This window comes from Notamacropus eugenii, chromosome 2, assembly GCF_028372415.1.
Source record: "Notamacropus eugenii isolate mMacEug1 chromosome 2, mMacEug1.pri_v2, whole genome shotgun sequence".
NCBI classification, from domain to species: domain Eukaryota; kingdom Metazoa; phylum Chordata; class Mammalia; order Diprotodontia; family Macropodidae; genus Notamacropus; species Notamacropus eugenii.
The window spans coordinates 302806220-302821702 of record NC_092873.1 but is presented as its reverse complement, the minus strand read 5'-3'; the positions used below and the strand labels follow the sequence as shown (position 1 = coordinate 302821702).

Below are 15483 nucleotides of genomic sequence, written 5' to 3'. Positions count from 1 at the left end.
TGGTAGGAGGAGATAGATGAAGGCTTAACATGTCAGTACCAAAGGAGAAAGTCACATTTATGGGCCTTTCCTCTAAGGCTTAGTCCCACTGGTGAATATTCCTAGCCTAGAACAAATGTAGTGACCTCAGAGCAACACATGTTTGGAAAGGAGGGGCAGCAGAGGAAGGTGGTGAGGGATGGAGGGAACTGGTTAAGAGATTCCACTGAGAATGGTATTTTATCAGAGATGCCATGAGGATGAGGTGACAAGGAAGCGTTAAAAGTCAATGAGGTGCTGCTGATGGGGCCTGGAGCTGGGCTCACACCTTCTCTGACAGTCCCACTTCCCTACCTCCATAGATCTTCCTCTGGCTTGCTCTTTCCTCCTCCCCTCTGTCCTAGAGAGAAAGCTTTCCTCTTGAGTTCTTCAGCATAAGGAGACATTTAGAGGAGGGATGTCAATGCCTCTCTCTCTATGGGGCCATTCAGCCCCTCTTTGGGGGGTAAAATGTAAGTTATAATAATTTCATCATCGTCATCATCATTTCATAATCAGCTTTATTGTTATTCTCATCGTTGTCATCAGAGGTGAGAAAGATAGAATCCGTGCTTGTTGAACTGTGAACAGAGATTCCTTATTCTGAATCTTGGGAAGGTAAGTGAACACAGCTTGCTGGGCTTCCCCATCCATACTGTTGAGTGAGACAGCTTTCTCCTTTTGGTCTTTCCTCATAATCAGCCCTCACAACCCTCAGTCATTTCCCTCCCCAGTCCCACTCCAGGCTGTGTAGCAGGACCATGGTGGGGAAAGATGGAAGGAAGGGGGATTGTTGGTATTTTAGTGGATGTTCTACTGGACTGTCAGAGAACATCCCATTAGCAGCCACCTTCCTCTACTCACATGTGGGACCTGTGATGGCCATAAGGTCAGCCACGCCAGTAGATTCTGTCTTTAAGGAGGGAGATTTGGTAAAGTGGCTGAAAGTTAATTATCTGTACACAAGAATTCTTAAACTTCTCTCTGTTTCCAACAATGAGGCTTTAAGCCCCTGGGGCCTTGTAGTAGCCAGCTCACCCATGAGCAGCCAAAACAAAGATGTTGGGGCAGGGAATGCAGCGTGTCACTAAGCTGCTTGTGTTCTTCATAGGGGGTTGTCTGTGATATGTGATTTATAAAATGTTTGTGGTATGCAAAATAGTGATACAGGCATATTTGTATTCCTTGAGTTCATAGATGTAGAGCTAGAAGAGACCTCAGAGGTCCAACTTTCCTATTTTACAGATGAAGAAACTGAGACCAAGAGAGTAATTTACTAAAGTCATTTTCTCAAGTTCACACAGGGAATGAATAACAGAGTTGGGATTTGGACCCAGGTCCTCTGACTTTAAAGCCAATGCTTTTCCCACTTCCTTTCAAATGAAAGAAAATATTGACCAAGTACAGGTTTCTTATCTTTTGCCAATGAATCAAAAATGAGTTTTATTTGTATTGCATGAGATGATAAAATGAGATATATTTGTTATGAGGAGATGTTTATGTGAAGCATATTTGTGGAAATAGGTAGACATATGTCAGATATATTTATTGTGGTGGGGAGTAAAGAAAGAAGAGAAGGGAGCGATGGTAGCTGCATTCAGGAGCAGGGCAGGCTTCCAGCCTACAGAGACTTAAAATGAAATCTTGGCCTTCAGATCCCCAACTCTGCACACATCGCTGCTTTGCTGCCTATCTGTCTCTGTCGAGCCACTTTTCGATGTGTCTCACCATCTTGCTATGTCTCTCAGCCATAGCTCCAACAAACTACTTTTCACACTAAAGTAACAGCTGAATTAAGTGTTTACTCATTGATGTCCACTTTGATCTTAGGCCCTCTGGTTTGAGGAAAGTTTTGAGTGCTGGGAACAGAAGGAGCTCTTGTTGATTGATTGAAATCAGGAAGACCCTGGTTCATACCTTGCCCTGGACTCTAGCTGGGTGATCCTGGGCATGCGTGGCATTCCATGTCTTTCAGCCTCAGTTTCTATCCTGATGGATGAAGTGGGAACAATAAATAATATCTGTGAGAGGTGGAGAGTCAGTCAGACAATAAGCATTTATTAAATACCTACAATCTATCAGGTACTATGCCAAGCACTGGAGATACAAAAGCAGGCAAAAGATAGTCCCTACCCTCAAGGAACTCACCATCTAATAGCGGAGACAAGAAACAAATGTGCATAAACAAGCTATTTACAAGATGAATAGAAAATAATTAACAGAGGGAAGGCACTAGAGTTGAGAAGGGTTGAGAAAGGCTTTCAGCAGAAAGCAGGATTTGACTTGGGACTTGGAGGACATCATGGAAGCCAAGGGAAGATGAATAGAGAGAGCATTCCAAGTATGAGGAACAGTCACAGAAAATGCCCCAGAATGGAGCAGCAAAAGGATCAATGTAGTGGATCAGAGCATATGGCAGGGAGAAGGTGTCAGAAGACTGGAAAGGTGTGTGTTGGGATGGGGGTAGGTTATGAAGGGCTTTAAATCTCCAAACAGAGAATTTTGTATTTGATCCTGTGATAGGGAATCCCTGGGTTTATTGAAAAGGAGGGTGACTGCTTTTTAGGAAAATCACTCTTGTGACTGAATGGAGGATAGAGAGTAGATCAGAGGTCAGAAGACCCAAGTCCAAGTCCTAGCTCTGACACGTACTGGCTAGTTGATCCGGTGCAAGTCATTTAATCTCTCAGTGCTCTGGGAAACTCTCTTAGACTCTAAGTTGCAGAGAAGTCGTCAGTCTGCACTGGTAGAAGGAACATCCTCAACTGGAAATTCTCCATTATGGTGAAATAACAGATCTGGTTCCTATCCTAATGATATCTGTAGTACCCATCTTACAGGTGGAGCACCTTCCTTGGGCTCTCTCCTACACTAATAGGGTTGGGTTCCCCAAGAACATTGGATTGCTTTTCCCCACAAGGTCCTGGGGGTAACCCCTTGAGAGGCTAGGACTTCTAGTGCTATTGCTCACAACTCCCCATCTGATGTGTTCCCTTAATATTCATTAACCGGTTGATATCAATTAACTTTTGCAAAATGATATTTACTGAGAAGGTGTAGCAAAGGATAGAAGTTACAAAACATCTCCCCCAAACCAGGAAATGCACTCTCTCCTATGCATATACTCGGTCCCTGAGGAGAATGGATTAAAATTCAAAGTGGTTGGTACTGCGGAGAAAGTATTTATTATTTATCCTTTATTGATATTGCTGAACCTAGTTTTATGTGGCTAGGAAATAGCCTAATTTGGCCCAAAAGCTTACTGTAGAGGTCAAGCTGACCTCAGAGATGTTCCTGGGAAGCTGATGGTTATGAGGAATGCTTAGATCCCACCCAATGCTTAGTTTGGGCTCACTCAAAGCTTGTATTTTGGGTTCCCCAAATTAGATTGATATACCTGCTGACATACATCTCAAACTGTCCATCTCTTGAAGACTACCTACAGCCTATGTGAAGTCAATTAGGCAAATGTCCTTATACCCTTACCTGAATTTTACATAATATAATCTCACAAAGAGGGAGTCATACCTCCTTTCTGGCTTTCTCCCTACCAAATAATTTCTTTCCAAAACTGTTTCAGATTTTGGGGTTTGTTCTTATGATTGGCAGTATAAAATAGTCCTCTCAAATCCAAACCAAGGGTTACTTCTCTGGCCATGAAAGCCTCGCCCCCCCCCCTTTTTTTTGGAGTTCCCACCAGCTTTACTTCTTGGTGTGCTACAACCAGTAGCTGAGTTGCTTCCTTGCTAATCTGCCTCATTTGCGATGTTGATTCACTTTTGGGTTAGGTAAACAGGTTCTGCTTCAGGATTGTCTTGGTTCCTCATCAGAGTCAGCTACTGCTAGCTTTGATGGATTTCTCAGTCTCACTGGACGCCTGAGTGCCCCCATCTCTGTAGATTCCTTCACCCATGATTAGCAAAGAACACACACAAATGAGATAAAAGAAATAGGGCTGCCAAGTGTTCATGGATGCATGGTGGACAGACAGAAGATTGTACAGTCTGCCATTCCTGTACCAATAGTAGTTAGAAGTCTTTCTCCTCACTCAGAAGCTGCCAGAGAGGAGCATAAAGTAGGCTCAGCAAACCTCTAAGTAGATTGGTACCAGGCAAGGCACATTGGGCATGCTGAGAGGATTTATTCATTACATTGGGCTGCTGTGAGGTGCAAATAAAATAAGATCTATAAAGTAGACTTTAAAGCACTGTATATATGTGTATATATATATATATACATACATACATATGATTGTCATTATTTTTCTCTGCACTTGAGCCATTTCCTCTACTTTTTCTCCTTGTATATATAAATCTCCTTCTCAGGGGCACACTGGAGCCCACTGAACCAGCTTGCAACAATGACTGTTACATTTCAATGTGAACATTTGCATCTCAGAAATAAGCAAACTCTCTTAATGAGGGCTTGATGTATTGTTTTGTTGATTTTCTAGATTTAAGAAAGTGATGGAGAAAATATTATAGTGCAGATTAGATTTAAGTGTATCATGTGTATAATTTTTTCCACCTTTCCGGAGAGCTAGTAAACATTTACTAGAACACACTTCCCCTACCTCATGCAAGCTAATTCTCCCTACTGGGGCCATCTCCAGTCGTCCTGATCTATATCTGGCCACTGGACCTAGATGGCTCTGAGTCTGGTGCCTTTGCACAACCCTCCCTCACTTAAATCCAATTCACTTGCATGTCATGGCATCATTTTCCTCATGTCATGGTCCTCTTCAGGAATGAAACAACAACAACTCTCCCTAAGTAAGCTCCCTTCCCTTATATAAGCCCTTTCTCCCTATGTAAGTTCTCTTTCTTACAAATAATAACTCTTCCTCTAGGGTAGTCTTCCTCCCATATAAGTGTTTAAGAGTTACAATGATAAACCAAGGGATATGTTTTGCTCTTAAGGAGCTCACATTCTACTATGGGAAATTACTTTTTATACACTTGTATGAAGTATACAATATATTACTAGCGGGCAAACCCAGGGAAAGCTGAAAGTTTCTTTCAAGTTTCTTGCCAAGCCCAAACCCTTTTCCTTCAGTGTCCCTTTTTCCTTTAGGTACCTACTAGTATTCTCACATCTCCTTCCTCTTTCCTTATCCCCTTACCAAAATGTTCAGATCTTACATTTATACTAAGGTATATATAACTAATAGCAGCTTATGAATTCTAGAATTTTGAGCTGGAAGACACTTAGAGATCATCTACTGCAAGCCCCTCCTTTTTTAGGTAAGAAAACCAAAACCCAGAAAAGTGGCTGACTCACCCAAGGTCACATAGGTAGTATATAAGTCGCAGAAGTAAGCAATTTAAAGCTAGATTCTCCTACTTCAAAGTTAGTGTTCTTCAATTAATTAATTTATTTTTAGTTTTCAACATTCACTTCCGTAAGTTTTAAATTTTCTTCTCCCCAAGACAGTGTGCAATCTAATATAGGTTCTACATATACAGTCTTATTAAATATATTTTCACATTACTCATGTTGTATAGAACAGAATATAGAATCAGAACAAATTGGAAAAAAGAAAAGGAAACAAAAAAGAGAGTATGCTTCAATCTGTATTCAGACTCCATATTTCTTTCTCTGGGTATGGATGGTATTTTCCATTATGGGTCTTTTGGAGTTGTTTAAGGTCCTTGCATTACTGAGAAGAGCTAAATCTATCAAAGTCAGTCATCACACAATGTGGCTGTTACTGTGTATAATGTTCTCCTGATTCTGCTCCCTTCATTCAGCATCAGTTCATATAAGTCTACAAAGTTTTTCGGAAGTCTGTCTGCTCATCATTTCTTATAGCACAATAGTATTCCATTACATTCCATGACTTGTTCAGTCATTCCCCAATTGATGGGCATCCCTTCAATTTCCAGTTCTTGGCCACTACAAAAAGAGTTGCTATATTAGTGTTCTTCAGATGTTACCCTCCACAGAGGGCGAGAAGGATCAAAGCTAAAATGAAAAGACCCAGCTCTTGGAATGACAAGTGTCAGCCAGCAGCTGAGGAAGGTATTTGAGAGGGATCAGAGCCTCTCTTGATCCCTTGATATCACACCATACATATGCATCATTTCACCTTGGACCAAGATCACACCTGACTCTCACCATTGCCAAGCACACTTTCTCTCTTGTGTGTTTTTATCCCTCAGGGGCCTTGATTAAGGCAGCCCCAATCAATTGAATGAGTCACTTCAAAGTGTTGATATCAAGAAGACAACACTAATACAAACCCTCTAGACTGTTGTATCAGGGTTTTCTGTTTGTTTTTTATTTGTAGTATCTATGTTTCAGGGGCCCCAGTTTGATCAAAAGCACACCTGACTCCAAGCAAGAATAAGCAGAATTTTACCACAGACTTTTATTTCCTTTTGTTTGGTTAGATGTCTGTTGGTTTCTTTTACACTATCATCAAAGCATCATAGTTTGAGTCTAATGACCCTAAGACCATCATTTCACTGAGGTTCAAAAGATGAAATTATTTACTCAAAATCCCACAACTAATAAGTAATAGGGGTGAAATCTGAATGTAGGTCCTTTGACTAGGACCAGAAGCCTAGAATTATAGTATGATAGGACTGGAAGAGGTGTGGGAGACCATTTAGTTCAACCCTTTTGTTGTACAGAGGTAATATGACTTGTTCATGCTTACAACAACCGATTAGTGGGCCAAACGAGACCTAGAACTGAGGTGCTAGATAGCAGAGACTGTATTTCTCTCTATTTCTCCTAGATGGAGGTTAAATACAGGCTTTGGATGACTATGTCTTTACAGGACATAGCAAACCTTGAAGGTACCTCAAAAAAATGGCACAGCCTTTGTTTCTATGCAGTTTTGACTACATTTCTCCTTGGCAGATGAGGTATCTGAGACTGGAGAGGTTATAAAAAAGTTCACCTAGGTGGCTTTTCTGGTCCCTTCCAGTTCTGTGTCTATGATCCTATGGCCCATTGAAGATCACAAAAGAAGTAAGTTACAGGGAAAAGATACCCTAGTCCCCTGCCTTCTAATTCAATATTCTTTCTATTATACTATTCTGATGTCCAGAAACTTTTTTTAAAAGTTATTCAATATGATAATTGCAGAGATGAACACCTTATATAACCCCATTTAAATTATTTGAGAACTGAGCTACAGAATGATAAATTCACTGGTCTCAGAGCACAGAGTAAGTCAGCGGAATAGTCACCAGTGCACAAAATGCAGAGGAGATCAAAACTCACCTTAATGAGTATAATAACTCCTCTGTCTCCCAAAGCACGCTGGAGTTAGGACTCCAGATCTGATATTATTTTATAAAAACAGAGGTGGTTGCCTCTGGTTCTACAAGTCTTCCTTCCCTGCCCCCAGTTCTTCACTGGGAATTATCCTGTTACTTGAATTAAATATTATTTTTGTCAACTCTCCAAATGTGTGTGTTGGGAACTAAATTGTCCTCAAGTCTGTTGGAGCTCCTTGTCTCATGGAAACATTCCTCTCTTAAGAAATTCACTCAGTTTACATGTCTGCATTCCTGGCTTCCACAAATGGACCAATATAGAATCAGTGGAGGAGAATATCAGGGAAGTATCATGGAGAATGGGGTACTGGACTAACGGATGAGGCTGAGTGATGGGTGTATATGAGACAGCCAAGAAAAAGCAGGAAGGAAATCAAATCCAAACATGCATTGGCTTAAACAGCATTCTGAATCAGGGTTGCTCTAGGCAGGATTTTTAGAAGGGAAGCTTGTCATTCCAATCAGCTAGCTTCCCCTTTTAATGCCCCTCTTCCCCTCTCATACCACACTCCTAACATTACTCAAGCACTTTGTTCTCTCCTGCTGCCTTGCCACTTAGGACACCCCTCTGAGGTGGCCCACTCCATCCTTTGTTGCCTAGGATGATGTCCTGAACTCTGGATTTCTATCTCTCCTTTATTCCTTTATTAAGCAGTCAATTTGGAAAGGATCTGATCAACTAATCCATAGTCAGGTCTTAATGATTTTTGAGAGCTTAAGGTGTCAATCATCCCAGGGGTATTTGCCTTACCCTAAAGAATGCATTGTTAATGGTAGCATTTCAAGTAGGCCAGCGGTGGGGATGGGGACCAAGGAGAGAGGGGAAGACAGGTATTTTGGTCTGAGAACATGGGCATTCTTAGTGTCAGGAAGTCGAGGCACTGGTGGGGGTGGGGGTTGGAAGCTCCAGAGGAGTAGAAATGACTCTTTCTTGTCTCTTTGACTCCTGTATCTGATGCCAGAGCAGCCTGTAAGAGGAGCGATCTTATCAGCTATTCAGCTGGACATTTAGCGGTCCCAGGAAAGAGGATCATGTGGAAGCAATGCTTTGGTAGCTGTAGAGATAGGTCTTGGTGCTGAGAGAGCACAGCACAATAGTTTTTGATGAGAGTCTGAGCCTTGAGGTGAGAGAGAGGCCAGGAGGAACAATCAAAGTGGTGGCCACACTGCCTTTGACCCTGGGCCTCATTCCTTTCTGGCTGTTGTTGGTTGTGGTGGTAGTGGTGGTGGTGGCTGTGGCAGTGTGTGTGTGGGGGGGGGTGGGGGGGGAGGTTGGGCTTACAAATATCTGTCTCAGTCTAGGTTTGTGGCTTATACTGCCTCCAGGACTTCCATACAACATGTGCCAATAAGAGAAGTGAACGATGATGGATTCATGGAATTAGCACCTTCTACTTGGCTGGTTTGAATTCACTGAGCTTGTGTTCCATTTCCTAGAGGGGCATATCTAGTCTACAGTCTGGATGCAAGATGATTCCAGAATTGAAATTAGCACAGTTTTCCTCTAGAGCTTTGTTATAGAGTATGTGTCCTTTGTCTTTCAGTGGGATATGGAGGGGTAAGCTGCTTCACCAGGGTCCTCTCTTCAGCGGTGCTTTCCTCCCCTCCTCCCAAAAGGCTTTATTCTCTGGGAAGAGGTTGGAGTCCAGGACAGTGAAAGGTTTTCTATTACCTCACCTCTCCCAGTCAAATTTGCCCCAGAGCTCTTCATGAATTTTCTTCCTGGTCTAGAAAAAGAGCAAGTCTGGTTAGAATGAATATCAAAGGTAGCCTTATTAAACAGAACCAAGAATATAAACCTAAGAGAAAGCAGTAGGTAATAGTGTTGTGAGGTGTGTGAAGAGGAATAGCCAACAGGTCCAAGCAGGAACTGGAGGGAAATTGGCAGTTCTACACAGAAGAAGAATGTGGAGCTCTGCTGTGGGACCTTCCATCATTCCATTGGTGACAGGGATTCACTGGGGCGTCTCTGATGCCACTTGATAGGGCCTAGTCTTGTCTATAGTCATTCAAGTCAATGCAGCACCAACCTTCTGGGTCGTAGGCATCGGTTTCAGGCCTGAAGTCATCACGTGTGTGTGCGTGTGTGTATACACATATGAATTTCCTCCAATGTCCCACAAATCATTGTATCATTGTGCAAGCATCCTTCTGCTTTGTAATGTCAACTCTTTCTAGTATTATATCACTTCAGAGGCTGTGTGGGCCAACTGTTATGGGACAATGTCCACAAAATAGATGGACCAATTCTGACAGCATCTAATTTTCCAGAAGCTCATATCATTATGGATTTTGAGATAGTAGAATATAGGCTAAAATAAAGTTTGGGAAACTGTTGATGCATTGCTTTTATCTCTACTTTCCATATTTAATTAGCAAATACTTCCTAATGGTAATAACATCAGTGGTGTTACCAGATTAGAATTTTAAAAGACACACAACCGTTACACACACTATGAACCTTTGATTCTTTTAGCCCTAAAAAATTGTTTCAACATGTGACACATTTTCAGTGAGCCCTAATAAATTCTTGGAAACTAAGAAATTAACTACTTCAATAGCTTTTCCATCTCATAATCTCATATTCAGATCAGAATCAAGAAAAAATAACCCATCAATAGCCCTCATATTTCAGGATATAAACTCATCCCATTTTGTGGTGGGAGAGAAGTCCCTGTTCCCAATTTGGCAACTGAATGCCAGACTAGAGCCTTGAACCTATATATCTGCACAGCCTCTTGGGGTCTTATTCTAGCATAGCTTTAGTCTTTGCTGTGTCTCATCACTGGGGAAAACATGAGGCTATGTGCCCTTTGTAACCTCAATGCATAGCTCTTCTTGGACTCCTGCCATTCTCAGAGATCAGGAATGCCAATGAGTAAACTCATGAGAGGCCATGGAGTCATCACTAGCAAAAATACAATGTTTTAAAAATATTCTTCAAGTGGTTTATAAAAGGTTAACAATTCTAATTACTCTTGTTCCCTGGGTACCGACATCCTTGGCAGTGTCTGTGTTTATTGGCTTCTGCCTTTTGTGGTAGTATCTGTAGACACTCTATTTGTGGTGGACTGGCAACAGACTGTCTGTCCTCCAGGGACAAATCCAGATAAGTGATGTGAGACTCATCACCACAGTTGACCACAAGGTGATGATTGTTTTTGGCCGTAAAAACTCATGAAGACTGACTGCTGCTTTGATGAAAGGAGTGTCCACACAGATTAAACCATGGATCTTCTGACATATTGAAATGCTATTTTTGTTGTGAAAATCCCAAAGGACTTGTGATTTTGACATCTGGGGAGGACCTCTTGTAGGGATTGAGAACTTTCTTTATGAATAAACACCACAATTAGTCAGTCAATAAGCATTTATTAAGCACCTACTATTATGGACCAAGCACTGTGCAATACAGCACTGGAAATACAAAGGAGAAACCAGTCTACAACTTTCGTAGATAAGATCTTCAGAAGTTGCTCTGAGGCAGGAGAAAGCTAAAATGATTTGCCTAGGATCACACCACTAGCAAGTATATATGTGTGGGTGGTGGGGGTGGAAGATGGTGCCAATGGGATTTGAACCAGGCCTTGTAGACTGTGTCTACTCTGCCAGGCTAACATGCTATAAATAATAGTTGGACCTGGGTCCATGATTTCTCCCTCTACCAGTGAAAAATCTGCATTTTCTCTGTAATTTATAGTCTTAGAGTTACCTGGGGGTAGTGAGATATAAAGGAACATAGCCAGCATGTATCTGAGGCGGCATTTAAACCCAAGTCTTCCTACCTCCAAGACCAGTCAGCTCAGCTCTCTATTCCAAGCTGCAATCAAAAAGAGACAAGCCACATCGCACAGAATAGAGGATGCTCAGCAAATGTGGCTGGTTGGCTGACCACCTTGTATGAATTTAAAATCACTAAAAGATTCCACACACGCTTCCCTTATCCCTGGAACCCCCAACCTTCTCACCCTGTTTTAGCTTCTACTGATCTTCAAAATACATCAGTGTATTTTTTGTGTGAAAAAACAAAACTCTGGATTATACTGGCTTTTACAGGAATTGAAATGAGTTGGAAAGAACCCTGCATGAAGTCACGTACTTATCCTGGCTTGGCTCCTGACTCTGTGACCTTGTGCGATAATCACAATAATAATGGATATTTATATAGGCCTTATGTTTTACAAGGCAATTTGCATAGATTACCTTGTCTGAGCTTCAGAGCAATCTAGGTCCTCCTCCCTCCCCCATTCCCAAGGTGTATAAAGATTTTTATAGAACATTTTTATAGATCAGATTAGACAGTCAGAGGAACAGTGGCTAGAATAATGAATTTAGAGTCTGGAAGAAATGAATTCAAATCCAAACTTGGACACTTACCAGTCGTGTGACTATGGATAAGTTTGTCTTAGTTTTGTCAACTGTAAAATGGGTATAATAATAACCCCTACCTTACCAGGATTATCATTCAAATGACTACCATATGTAAAGCACTCTGCAAACATTAAAGCACCATATAAGTGTAACTCTTCTTATTATCAGATAGGGAAACTGAGGCACAGAAGCATTGAGTTGCCCAACTTAATAAGTGATAGAACTGGGATGTGAAGCTTAGGTCCTAGGAAAGCAGGTGGTAGGAAAGGACCTTAGAGACCATCTAAATTAACTTGCTCATTTTACAGATGAGGTAACTGAAGGCTGATCAAGTTAAATGAATTATCTAAGGTCAATTACCAGTGGTAAGAGCAAAGACAGCATTTGAACCCAGGACCAATGACTCCACACTCATTGTTCTTCCCATGGCAACCCCACTGGCTTTAGATTTTAAATGCTCTTTCCACTCTATTATAGTTCCAGTCCTCAGTTTCTTCACGTATCAGGTGACGGAGCTGGATTGGAATCTAGTCACTAGATGATGTCTAGGGTTTTTTTCTAGTTCTGACACTTTATGTCTTTGCCTTGGGTCTGTGTGGCTTCTAGCTACAGTAATACCAGCCTGAGGCTTTAGCATTCCAAGCATGGATTCAGCATCAGGTTCCATAGGGGCTGATTGTACTGTAAGATCCATGAGGTCAGGGATGGGTCTTATCTATTTCTCTCAGCATCCAGCTTAGCTTTCCTTATTCAGTTGAAGCTGTTGGATAAATGGATGAACAAATGAATGAGATTTGATGCATTTGGAAGAACAAAAGACTCGGAACAGGAAGGTCAGTAAACATTGATTTAGCTCTTACCAGGTGCCAGGAACTGGATTACATACCAGGGATTCGAAAACAACATTCATCGTAAAAAACAAATCCAAAAAACTCAGAGTTTTTTTTTAAATGTTGAGGCTATTTCCCCATGACTGGCTCCTTTTCCCTCCCCCCCAGGATGTTCTCTTGTTTGAGAGAAAAACTAACCCACAAATGTCCATGTCTGATGATGTCTCCTTCATTTTATACATATAGCTCATCACCTTGCTACCCAGAGAATTGTCTCACTGTCAACCCTATAAAGTCAATACTCTATTAATCAGAGATAGAGCCCTAGTCCTGGAGTCAGAAAGACGTGAGTTCAAATCCCCCTTCAGACACTTACTAGCTATGTGACCCTAGGACAAGTCACTTCTGTTTGCCCCAGTTTCCTCATCTGTAAAACAGGGGTAATAATAGCCTCTACCTTCTGGGGTTGTGATGATCAAATGAGATAATTGTAAAGCGCTTAACACAGTGCCCGGCCCTTCATAGGTGCTATATAAATGTTAGCTATTATTAGCATTCAAGTTTTAGCTCTTTCTTCTAGGGCAATTTAACACAATGATGCATCCATGGCAAGCCTTTTCTTTTTGATGAGACCTTGGCAGTTTATTTCGTCTCCATATAAGTTTCTTCCCTAACTCTTTTCTGTTCTCTCACTTTTTACCTGATTGTCCACCATGGCCAAGTTCCCATCTAGAAAAAAGCACATTCTAAGCCCTTACCTTGTTTTTTTAACATCTAGCAGTTCCCACAGCTGGGGTTATCAGGAAAGTGAGGATTGTGAAACAATGGCAGAGGAAGCCAGGCTGGCCAGTGGAGCCCATATCCTGTCCAGACTCCTCGTCTGAGGGCAGGTGCAGGACTTTGTACACTTCCTCCATTGTGGTGTTTGGTTTGACTTACGTCCTTTTGGACAAAAGGGCTTTCCACAGAGTACTGGCTTCCAGACTGATCTCCCTAAATCACAGCTCTGAACATTGGCTACTGAGCAAAGTCTATACTTGTTGTTGCTGTCCTTAATTCTCAAAGAGGACCAGTGACATCATTAGGGTGACCTGGCATTCAAGGTTCTCCACAATCTGAGTCCAATCTAATTTTTTCACATTCTTCTTTCTTTACACACATTGTCCCCCAAACAGATCTAATACTTTCTGACCTGTTTGCCTTTTTCTCTCATCTTTCCCTATACCTAGGATGCCTTGCCTCCCATTTCTGCTGTTTGAAATAACAGAATCCGGAATATTAGGAAGAAGTCTTAGGGGTCATCTATTCCCAGGGTTCTAAATCTGTGATCCATGGACCTGGGTTAGTGGGTAGATTGAAATTTTCTTCGGTTATGAATGTAGGTAATAGAACATGATTCTGAGAAGGGGTCCATAGGTTTCACCAGACTGCCAAAGAGGTCCATGACACACAAAAAGTTAAAAACCCTTGATCTGGTCCTACCCACTCATTTTACAGATCATCGTAGGATCGTAGCTCTAGGGCTGGAAGGGACCTCTGTAGTAGCTAAATAAAAGAATTAGGATATAAGGTCATCTTCTGTGGGCTCTCTAGAAGCACCCTGAAAGCAAAATAAAATGACCATGATGGCTGTTTTTCTTATACTAAATTGGCCTGAGATACTTGGGTGAAAGCTACTAACAATTCAAAATATTATAGTTGTTACTTTACCATCTCCTTTAGTAACTAGAAAGAGAAGTAGGGAGAGGGATACTTGTATGATGACTTAGGGGATGACCTCCTTTTGGAGGGTGATATAAGGTGCTTCCAAAATCTTCATAGATCCTTCAGCCTTTAATTATAGAAAATTGCACTAAAACTTTTGGGTTACCCTGTAGCACCATGCATGTGAATAAACGAAAATAAATGCAATGATAAAAAAATGATAGTGGCCCTTCAAGTAACGTACTTAAATCTGACAACTAGATTAGAGATTCCATCTGGCAACGCGAGCATGAAATTGTGCTTTTTTGAGAATATGAACTTTGACTAATAGGACAGGGTTCTATATGTAAGTAGCAACTTACTATGCCTGACCACAGAGAGGAAACAGCTCTTTTAGAGAAGAGACACAAACATAACAACTCCATAGTTGTGGGTTTGTTTGTTTGTTGTTGTTTTTTTAAACATCCCAGAGTTAATTTCTGTCTCTGAGTATTAGCATGAAAAAGGTAAACAAAGAGATAACACATTGGTACAAATTCCAAGTACTGGTCTACCATCCTAGAGATGTAACTTAATGAATAGACTGGAACACATGCATTTCCTTTGCTCAACTTGCTATGAGTTGCAAATTAAAAATTTTTTATTCTCAGCGTTTTCGTAAAAAGCATCCTCCCTCTGTCCCTCCCCTCTCCCACTTCACAGGAGAATGTAATCTCCCAGAAAGCAGAGACTGGGTTTGTTTGTTTTGTCTTTGTATTCCCAGCATCTAGCACAGTACTTGGCATGTAGTAGGTGCTTAATAAATACGTGTCCAATAGAATTTTCTAATCAATGTTTGAAATAGGAAATCAAAATCGATTTCCACCAATGGTTATTAATCTTAGATGAGAAAGTGTATCTAGATCACTGCAGAACCTTTATCACGGAAATTACTGCATTTTGTGCTTTCAGTGTGTTTCAGTTGTATCCAACTCTTTGTGGATTTATTTTTTAATAATATTTTATTTTTCTCTAATTACATGTAAAAATTTTAGATTTGGATTTTTTAAAAAAAATTTTGAGTTTCAAATTCTATCCTCCTCTTCCTCCTCTGTCCCCTCTTTGAGATGGTAAGCAATTTGATATAGGTTATACATGTACAATGATGTAAAACATATGCTCACATTAGTCTTTTTGTAGAAGAACACTAAAAACAAAAAAAAAATGGAAAAAGGAAAGAAAGTGAAAAATAGTATGTTTTGGTCTATAATTCAGACACAGTTCTTTCTCTG

General features: G+C 41.0%; 1 protein-coding gene across 2 annotated transcripts in view; it reads left to right on the top strand.

Annotated features, from left to right (window-relative positions):
• Positions 1-384: 384 nt before the first annotated feature.
• GJA5 (gap junction protein alpha 5) overlaps positions 385-15483 on the top strand; it is a 98634-nt gene continuing 83535 nt past the window's right edge. For both annotated transcript variants that reach the window (XM_072644609.1, XM_072644608.1), the window contains exon 1: positions 385-636. The gene's annotated coding sequence lies outside the window, so the exon portion shown is untranslated. The remainder of the gene's footprint in view (positions 637-15483) is intronic.